This window comes from Rhipicephalus sanguineus, chromosome 9 (genome assembly GCF_013339695.2).
Source record: "Rhipicephalus sanguineus isolate Rsan-2018 chromosome 9, BIME_Rsan_1.4, whole genome shotgun sequence".
Taxonomy (NCBI): domain Eukaryota; kingdom Metazoa; phylum Arthropoda; class Arachnida; order Ixodida; family Ixodidae; genus Rhipicephalus; species Rhipicephalus sanguineus.
The window spans coordinates 67,913,952-67,924,787 of record NC_051184.2 but is presented as its reverse complement, the minus strand read 5'-3'; the positions used below and the strand labels follow the sequence as shown (position 1 = coordinate 67,924,787).

The window sequence follows — 10,836 nt, the reverse complement described above, 5'->3', positions numbered from 1 at the left end:
TGGGTGGGAAGCGCCTGTCCCTCTCTGTTTATCGAACTTTTCTCGTCCAAGTATGGACTACCAACTAGCCAATTCCGCCACCCTTCTAAGGTAAAGAGCGTATGAAGTTTGCTACGGCGGCTCTTGTCTCAAAACAAAGAGGCAGTGAAAACGTTCAGGCTGAACCTGAACTGAGAAGAAAACATTTCTGCTATAGAACAGTGAATGATGGCATATGGTGAAAAATTTCGCAAAGGTAATACTCACCAAGGGAGTTGTGCGAGTGAAGGTAAGTCGCCTTGACAGTTTGCACCATGGGCTGGAAAATGAACGCATTGTTAGAATAAAAGAAAAAAATATTCTTTGTTTTTACGGAAACGGTAGCAATCACAAAGGGCGTCGAGGCCTGACAGAGGCTTCTGCGCCTTCAAAAGTTCTTGGCAATAGCGAAAATAGTACATGTATTACAAAATTTGACACAGCAACGTTGTTTTGCGATATTACATAATGATTGAAAAAAACATGGAGAAATAACGTAATATAATAGTAAATAAATACTATAATTCAATTATCTGTGGCACGTGGTATATATTTTCTAGAATGCGCACACTATAATACATATATGTATGTTCTCAATATAATAATTCTCAATATAATAATAGTACCTGTAACACTCATTGCACAATGTTCCAAGCAGTTATGTTCAAAAGCATCTTAAATGCCGTATGCATCAAGCGACAAAAGGTATACACTGCATAGATAACGGCTCACATTGAATGTCACGTCGGGAATTATGACGTCATGATGACGTCATCAAGCCGTATTGTCTAATCATGACGACAAAAGAAGATCAATGTGTGAGCCACCGTTCTATTGCCCTATCACAGAAAGTACTCGTATTTGATTAACACGCTGGGTTGTCTTTTGGTTTTCACCCCTCCCCCCCCCCTATTTCTATTATTTTCCCCCTTTTTCCTTGTGACGCATGTGTCTTTCTAAATTTTTTGTCAAATGTAGAAAGTCAATGCGTTTTCAGGCGAGAGAAACTCCACCACGTGCTTAATGTTTAAGCTATACATGTGTGTTGCCTCTTCAATAAACTTCTAGTAGCGAGTGTGCGCCTCTGTCGTCGTTCTCTCCTTTTGTCCGTTTCCTACTGCGTCCACTTTTTTGCATTTAAGATGAATCGATGGCAGGCCTCGCACGCACGCGATGATTTTATCGCATGCGCCCGGCGTGCGAAAAAGATGGCCGGCATGTTTCATCCCTGCCTCGGTAGCATTGGTCGTCAGCGCTCGTGCGTTTTTAATCGCGGATGGAACATATGATGCACGGGGCAGCGATATCTAGTTGGCCGTATGCGAAACATAGGGGCGCCGGCGAAAACCCGTCGAGACTGTCGATACAATAGCAATCCCGGCAAAACACAGCGTAGAGTATTCACGGACTGATATGAGAGAGTGGAAGCGCGTTGCCACAAGGTTAGTGTTACCTGGTCGTGACGTTGTAGGCAGTAGTCGGCGGGATCAAGACGAAACTGTTTGGGCGAACTTGCGCCCGCAAAAAGACCGACACTCAAAGTGCTACGATATCGGCGCAGGTAGTAGACGGGCGTCTTATAAACACATCAGTGCTAATACGTGCCGCCATTTGTACAGTGCGGTCCACTGTTAGAGGGAACACGCGATCGCGTGGCCGGCGGCCCGCGTGGCGTAAACTGGCGGCGAGATTTGTAAACGCGGCGCACGCGCATAAATGCGTAAGGGCCGCGTCTGCCGCTGTTCGTCTGCTACAATTGCTGGCCCTGCGTTTGGCGAGCGCTGGACGGCGCTTCCATTTTAAATGCGAAGCAGTTCGTAGCGAACTTCTGCGACTTTGAGCGTATCTATCTATCTATCTATCTATCTATCTATCTATCTATCTACGACTGTGCTCTCCTGGCCGTTTCGTTAATCGGATGTATATCAAAATTGGTATGGCAGACCATGACCGTATTACGAACATAAATGACACGACATAACATGAAAATCATGACACGCATGTCATGAACAGCATGATTTACATTCCACGGCCTTGGGGTTCTTGCGGCTGTACCGTGAATTTCATATATACCAAAATTGGTATGGCGTGACAAGAGTTCATAATGAACATAATGACAGGTCCTAACGTGCAAATCATGACACGCGTGTCATGTGCAGCATGAGTTACATGACATGGTCTCGGGGTGCTAGCGGCCATTTAAATGAGTGGATATATAAGAAAGCTATACGAAAGTATGACAAACATAACTGACACGTGGTAACATGAAAATCATGACATGCATGTCATGTACGACATGATTTACATGCCACGCTCATGGCGCCCTCGCGGCCGTTGCGCTAGATTGATATGCACCCAAAATAGTATTGCGCGATGTGACTGTATGAAAAACATAACAGGTGGTAACATGAAAACCATGACATGCATGTCATGATTTAAATGCCTCGCTCATGGTGCATTCGCGGCCGTTTCGCAAACTTGATATACACCAAAATTGGTATTGCGCAATGCGACTGCACGACGAACGTAAATGAGAGGTAGTAACACGAAAATCACGGCACGTATGACATGTGCGACATGATTTACATGCCACGCTCATGGCACACTCGTGGCCGTTTCGCTAGATTGATATACACCAAAATTGGTATTGCACGATGTGACTGAAAAAAATGAATAACAGGTGGTAACATGAATACCATGATATGCATGTCATGTGTCACGATTTAAATGCCACGCTCATGATGCATTCGCGGCCGTTTCGCTACACTGATATACGCCAAAATTGGTACTGCGCGATGTGACTGTATGAAGAACCTGAATAACAGTTTACATGCCAAGATTTACATGCCACGCCCATGGTGCATTCGCGATCGTTTCGCTAGCTTGAGATACACCAAAACTGGTACTGCGCGACGCAACTGCACGATGTACGTGAGAGCCGGTAACATGAAAAATATGACATACATGACATGTACGGCAGGATTTACATGCCACACTCATGGCGCACGCGTGGCCGTTTCGCTAGGTTGATATACACCAAAATTTGTATTGATCGATGTGACTGTGTGAAGAACATGAATAACAGGTGGTAACATGAAAACCTTGACATGCATGTCATGATTTGCATGCTACGCTCCTGGTGCACTCGCGGCCTTTTCGCTCGCTTGATGTACACCAAAATTCGTATTGCGCGATGCGACTGTATGACGAACATAAGTGACAGGTGGAAACAATGAAAGCCATGATATGCACGTCATGTATGGCATGATTTACATGCCATACTCATGGTGCACTCACGGCCATTTCGCTCGTTTGATATACACCAAAATTGGTATTGCACGATGTGGCTGTATAAGGAACATAAATGACAGGTCCTAACATATGCGAATAATGTTATATGCATGCCATGTACGGTATGATTTACACGGCACTGTCATGGTGCGCTTCCGGCCACGAGTGCATGATGGGCACACGAGTGCATGATGAGCATAAATGACAGGTCATGCGTTGTATATACCAGAATATACGTTTTATAAGCATGGTATGTACCAGATTGTGCATGTATGCGTGTATGGCAAACATGCGATATATGGTGAACTAGATGCCATGGCATGAATGATTTCATTTGGCTCAAACACAAACAAGGCGATGTATGCAGCTCTTTGTTGGCTGCTTCGCGTTACATCGATGCCCACAGAGCGTGGGATCTGCCGGATTTTTTCAGCAGTGCGATTCATGTAGCCACCACTCTTTCTGCGCCTCGTCGCGTAATCAGCAGGTAGAAAAAAAAGGTGTTTGTTGTACTGCTTGCTCGACAGTTTTGATGCGATGCGATTCGCGGCCCCAGCGGCCAAATTTCGACTGGGGCCCCCAGCTGTGGAATTCTGCGATAATTCTGCCCCAGCTGTGGAATTCTGGAAGCCTGTCACTTGCGTAACCTAGTGTAAGTGCTCATTGTGAGAGAAACTGCGCAAAAAAAAAAAAACGTCGACAAAGGGCACAAGCACATGCGCTTGTGCTGTTCTCTTCTCCCTTTGTCGACGCTGTTTTTTTTGCACAGTTTCCCTCATAATGAATTAGCAAATAGCCCAAGTGCTCACCGATAAGTTACTCGTAAGCTTTCAAGATGCTGCTCGCACCAGCCGGCCGCTTTTTATAACAGACAAGGGAATTTATGCCCGATGCCGAGATAATAGCAAGCTTGTCCTTCCAACCGTAGAAATATAGAATTTCGCTAGCGCGCTACGAGCGCTGGAGCGAAGTAGCAGACGACGCGGGACACGAACCGCCCTTGTGATTCTACGCGCATGCTCCGCGTTTCCAAAGCCCTCCAGCAGCTAGCGCTCCGCGGACCGCCGGCCGCGCGCTCGCGTGCTCCCTCTAAGAGTTGACCGTACTGTACATGTGGCAATGAAGATTACAGGCTGATCGCTGGCGGCCGCGTTAGCTTCAGAATAGACTGCTCTTCGTGTTGCGCCTTCAAGCTGAGCGGCCGTCATCGTTGCGGCAGTCGTTGGACTTCCAGGTCTTATAGCGTACAGGGCCAGTACTCTGCTGAGAGACTTGCTTTCTGCGGCTAGCTCGGTGGTCATGGCTGGCTTCGATCTCTTCTGCGCCAGTTCGGCCGCGTTTACTGCTTGACGGGGGCTTTCGGAACATGAACGACCAGCCCCTGTACCTGACGCCGCGTGGTCGTGACTTTGGACGAACGCAGTTGCTGGCGTGTTCAAGACGAAACTTTATTTGGGCGAGCTTTGCTCGTAAAGAAAGGACGACACTCAAAGTCCAAGGATATCGGCGCATGCAGTCGACGGGCATCGAATAATCTCATTAGCGCTAAGTCGCATCGACCAGTCTACATGTGACATCGAAGAATCCAGGCTTATCATGGGTGGCCGCTTTAGTTCCAGATTAAACTATTCGCGTTGCGCGCTCAAGCTTATCAGAATAAGCTAAAACAACCGCAATGTGCGACACTCCGGCGCGGTGCGCACAAGACAGCGGTTACACGTGCAGCGGGTCCGGTCACATGAAGAATGGAAAAGAAGCGCGCGTGGCAGTATCCTGCAGGCACGCGCGAACGAGCGATCCTTGTGTGAGCGAGCTTTATGTTCTCGCTTGAGGAAAGTGTGTTCTTTAGGGACGAATACTCTTTTCGATAACCAGTGAGCTGCTCTGTTTGACTGCAGCGTGCAACCGAGTCCCTTTTGTCAGCATACAAAAGAGTGCTAGGATAGCAGCGCGCCGCTAGCGATACTGTGAATCCGAAAGCAACTCACTGGAGCACGGAAGCAGTATAGTTGTTTGAAGAACACACGCATGTAAAATACGCATTTATACCACAATGACACGTCTTTCTTTCACTGATGCCCACGAACGGCGCTGCTTGCACCAGCGGCCACGTACTTCCACGGTCGCGTTCCAATGCGCGAGTACTGTGCAACCATCGCAAAGCTGTAAGCAATTTGAACAGCAGAGCTGTTTAGTCGGGCAGAGAACACAAAGCCACCGTGTAATGCGATAACGCCTCGCCGAGCTGCGCCTAGCGCGTCCCCCAACAACGCGTTGGAATAAGGAAAGCAGGAGGAGCAGCGGAGAAGTGTAGAGGAGGAGGGTTAGAATTAAAGAAAATTAAATTTCCTGGCGAGGCGGAATTCGAACCCGGGTGCCCACGGCCCGAACACGAGCGTCGTAACCACTCGGCTATCCGGGTATAGTAGCAGAGCAAGCATTTATGGGAATTATGATTGCGTTGCTGTGGGCGAGAGAACCAGACACAGATTGAGGTTAAAAGATATAAACCAAGAAAGAAAGAAACAAAGAAAGAAAGAAAGCGCAGAATAGCCATGTACAGTAGAGCAAGTGAAGGTGAGGAGGAGTTACGTGACGAGGAGCAAAGAAGGAGGGGAAGGTCTCTAGCTCCGCTGTTTCCACTATCTTCAAATGAGTAGTGCGTAAGTCACGCCTTTTTTTCACCTGCAGGACGGCGCTGATGCCTCCTCAGATAGCGCAGCCGCTTGAACGCTGCGCCGCATGCGCATACGAAAGGCCTCTCGCCGGTTTGTATTAGGCGATGTCGTTTTAGCTTACGTGGATTTGGATCGCAGACGTTTGGACTTTGGTCCCGGACTTCTTCAGCATTGCACCTAAAAATAGGGAGGAAAGAATAACGGCGTTAGGACGTACGCGTAGTTTCAGAAGTATCGGAGCACATTTTTGTCGCAAAGAAGACGTCGTACGCCCTTCGGTTTCCAGTAGGCTACCTGATAAGCGAACACTGGGAGTTTCCGCACTTTGCGTGAGACAGATCGGCCACAAGACACGAAGACCGCCCTGGAAATCGTGAAGCGAATCCTATTGTCCCAAGCGGAACTGCGTAATGCGGACTTTGACGGCAAGCTATCTCCCTATACGCAACCTCCTGCGGACTGTGACGACGAATGGAATTCTGAGGTATTTTGTATCATATTTACACTTAAAACAGTGCTTACGCTCTTATTCGTGCATGCTGAACCAAACGAAGCCCCTATATAAGGAGAGTTTCGTTGAAAAGCTTTGCTCTGAAGTCACGTAATCGTACAAAGGCTTAATCTTTTAATGCGCGAAGTATTTAGGTGAACTAAAACAGACGTTTTCGGCGAGAAACTTCGTCACGTCGGTCGTTCAGCTTGCACTCGCAACGTGCTCGAAAATTAGACAATTATAGCTTATTCTTACGCTTTCGGGGTTAATATACAATTTCAACACACCCGGCGAATATCCTCCGGAGTTTTGTTGGAATCTAATTAAGAACAGCCGCCCTAACTGTCGCCCGTGGGTAGTAAGCGGAACATTTCTAAACCCCACACGCAGGCACAAGCCCATAGAAACACGTATCAGCTGTAACAGTCAGCTATTCTCATTCCCGGACGTCATTTTTCCAGACGCAACGAATTTCGCTGACACGGACTGCGAGACCTGGACGGCTACATTGCTAATAAAAAACCAACGAATGATTTGAACTGTAGGAACGCTTACCTCTCGTTGGCTGCCATCGCGGACGAGCGCTGTCGGATTCTAGCACGGAATCGGAGACAAGCTTTGCGTACGCGCTCGTGGTGCTTTCCGGGAACGGGTAGCTAGTGGTTCCTCCCCTCGTCTGTTAATGGATGCGGAAGCTAAGTTGCAGGAGTGTATTGCTTCTCTTGTACCCTGACGGCAGTGCACGACGCATGCGTGTTCTGCGCTACGAATCTGCGTGAACACGTCTTAAGGACGATTGGATTCTTCGTGAAGTTTATCGCTGCAGAGCGGGACGGGGGCAGAACTGCAGCGTGTGGAGATAAGAGAACGTGGTGTGCGTCATTAGTCAGGCTATAGGACAAACGCCTAGCTCATTTCAGGTCTTCACTAATACGAAAGGTACCGGCACTATCGACGTACCTCGTAGAAGATGCACGCTCAGAGCCGCAAGATAAGTTCGTACGCGTATCAAAATTTGTTATTTGTTTAGAAATCGTCGAGATTTCCGCCGGTATACGGTGCATCTAAAAATTCGGCAGATCCCACGCGTTGTGGGAATCGGTTTCATGCGAAGCAGTCAGCGAGTACTCTATGCTGTATTTTGTGGCTCTGAGCAAAGCCTTACGAGGTGGATCGACGTGTTTTTGTAAGTGTAGTAGCCGTGTGCACATCGTGGGCTTACCAGGGACGTCGGCAACGCTGGCGTTTAAATGGTAATCTATGGCGCGACGTAACGTCAGCCCTCACGTTAGAGTACTTACGTAGGTTCCGTTAATGTATTCCTCCGGGGTCGAGCATTGCTTCAATATAGCTTGCTGAATCATAGTCATGTTCAAATGTAATGTTCGTTTGACTGCTATAAAAGCTGAGCCAACGTTGTAACCACAGACGTTAACCTGTCATGATGCCTGTATCGTAGGAGTACTTATTTAGTGTCTATTTCTTTGTTATAAAATTAGATAGCCCGCAGCACAACTACAGTTGACGCTGAGATAACATTGCGCCTGCATGGGGTGTTTTTCCAAAGCGGGGTGATGTTATCGCATGCATCTTCCGAGCGACGGAAATGGGCCGGCTTGTTTGATCTCTGCTTCGGCCGCGTTCGTCGCCCCCGCTCGCGCTCTTTTACCCGCGGTAGAACATACAATGCGCGGGGGGATCTTATCAATTTGGACTTTACACGGGAGGGACATGACGGCAACGGCGACGGCAGAAACCCGTCGAGACTGTCCATATAATTGCTATCGCAATAAAAAGAAAGAAGCGACTTTTCACACGTCGCTTCTTCACACTTCGCCTTCGCGCCATATCACGGGTGACAGTGAACACGCCTCGGCCACGTTGAAGCACCTCACAGATGTGCGTAGCACAAACGGTAAATGGTGTACGTAAATGGCTCGCCGTTAGCATTGTTTGTGATGAATGCGTTTGTGGCTCAGTGGTTCAACGCGTGGCGCCGTGGAACGAGGGGTCGCAGGTTCGAATCCCCGGTAGCGCGCTTTCAAAAATATTCTCCTCGCCCACTTTTATTCGTGGATTCTCTCCCTATATATGTATATATATATATATATATATATATATATATATATATATATATACATACATACATACAAAGGGCATGGCACGGTGGCACCGACGGCGAAAACCCGCCGAGGGTGTCCACGTAATTCCTATCGCAATAAAAGCACCTTGATATGCTGTACCATATTTCAAAGGAAGAATGGGTATATGATTTCTGGTGTAATTTTAGCATTATTTTGGGGGAACTATGAGAATGTGCTTCTCATTCACATTGCTATTCCCTTGATTATGTTTTCTATGATATTTGATAATAAGTTTATGAGTGGGGCAACATATTTTTGAAGCTATTTCGTCTAATATCCCATGTCTTGTGTTGTTTAATTTATTGATACTTTTGTGGTTCGGCATACTCACGTCACTAGCCCAGTCATACAAGCAGCCTCTAGCCCTTTAGAAGCCTGTGGTTCATTACTACTCCTAATATGGCAATAAAAATTATCAGTGTTTTTACTAAGATTATTGATGCTGTCATTAATCACTGCATAGGTCCGAACATCCGAAGTGTTAGGCCCACCACTTCCAAGTGTCTAAATTTTCGCAGAACGACCTGCAAAGCGCCATTTACGCAGATAAGCATTGCATATGGGGGCAGCCCTAAAACAAGGGCAATTTTTGCGGTGTCAAATCGGCGTCAAATGAAACACGAGCAGCGGCAAGCACGAGAAAAGGTACATCGCGCCCCGTCCGGTCATCACCATTCGGAGGTTTTTAATGGAAGTAGCCCAAGAATTCCTACGCCTTGAAACAGCCAGTTACCATCATTGACTAACAAGACTGGGCGTCTAAACATCGTGTGCCTTTATGAAGCGTTTCTTTAGTGAGTCTGTAGCTGTTTCAATTAATGAAAAGTGTGGCAATAATAAACGTTGATGTGCTTTGACGTAAGTACTTGATAAAAATTCTTAACGTCTGATGCTTTCAGTTGTGAAGGCTGATCGCCATTCGCCGTAGCTCAGGCTCTGACAATATGAAAGAAATAATTTCTCTCTGGAAACCAGAGAACCTGCGGTCATCCTGTAACATGGTGAAGGGAAATAGAGCGAGATTCAACGAGATCGGCCCCAAGGGTAACAATCTAGTTCATCAGATTTCATTCAAGTTTGGAGCTGCGTTGATAATTAGCTCGAGACCGCTTACAACTTTCTTAATGTAGTGCGCATTACCATTCTGGAGTGGAAGCTCTCGCAACAGCTTGCCAGCGCAAGTGAAGCCAGCTTTTGCCCACCAAAGAGCTCGGAAACCAGCTCTTTTCTGGTGGTGCCTACTGAGAGATCAAATGGCTTTGATCTGTTAGTGTAAATACTACGTTAATTATAAAATAAAAGATCGTTGTGGCCCACAAAGGTAACCCGTCGAGAGGAGTATTGGCGATTGATCTCCAATAAAATTTGCCATGACTTTGAGGCTCGCTTACGAAAACTAGTAACATGAAGACACACTTGTAGCAGTATCTGACTCCTAAAAATTGCCATATTAAACTTGTCTGGCGTGCGTCAAAAACGCTCGCTTTCCTTCGCCAAACGCCGATGGTACATCGTGCCCCTACTAAGATGGCGGGCGCAGCCGCCATCTTTTGGTGGGCACGGCTTCACTATTGCGCAATGATCGCCACTCCAGCAATTTTTTTTAACCTCCTTGCGCATTACTCCGTTTGGATACATCAGGTGCCACGCTATGGGGGCAAGCGACAATTCTTGCAGTGGATGCCTTCACGCCGCGAAATACGTAGTACAGTGATTCTGAATAAATTGTGGGAATCAAGCGCCCTTCCCTTTGGCGCCTCGTTCCCCAGCTAGCGCGTGTGTTGGCCCCGCGCGGCTCGAGCGCCGGGGACCGCCGTTAATCGGCAGCGCCAGGCCTCTTTGTCTGGTGCGAGCCATGTGTCGGCTTCCCGGCCCGCGGGCACGCGTCCGGGCATGCCTCGACATGCTCACATGCTCACGCCACCAAGCTAGCTTACGTCACTGCGAAACGCCTGTTCTCATTGGCCGCCAGTGACAACCCCCTTCCCCCTTGAGCTCGCTTCTGTCTGGCGCGGGCTTGCCCGCGTCAGATGCTCCCAGGCTAGCACGAGAGGTTGACGCGCTGCTCCAGCAGGCGGCTTCTCGTTCGTGTGCTCGACTGCTGCCCTTTGTGTGAGAGTCGTAGCGCCGCTGGCAAGCGTACTCGATCGGTCTTGCGGAGTTCCCCTTACGGCCTGCAAGCCCGTGACTGTCGTACTGTGCTGCATCTTGG

General features: G+C 47.9%; 1 long non-coding RNA gene across 1 annotated transcript; it reads right to left on the bottom strand.

Annotated features, from left to right (window-relative positions):
* Positions 1–245: 245 nt before the first annotated feature.
* On the bottom strand, positions 246–7,313 carry LOC119404164 (uncharacterized). Its single transcript, XR_005186196.2, has 3 exons — positions 7,036–7,313; positions 5,995–6,164; positions 246–298 (listed from the first exon to the last, which is right to left on the bottom strand). It is a non-coding gene; the product is annotated as an uncharacterized LOC119404164 (long non-coding RNA).
* Positions 7,314–10,836: the final 3,523 nt, after the last annotated feature.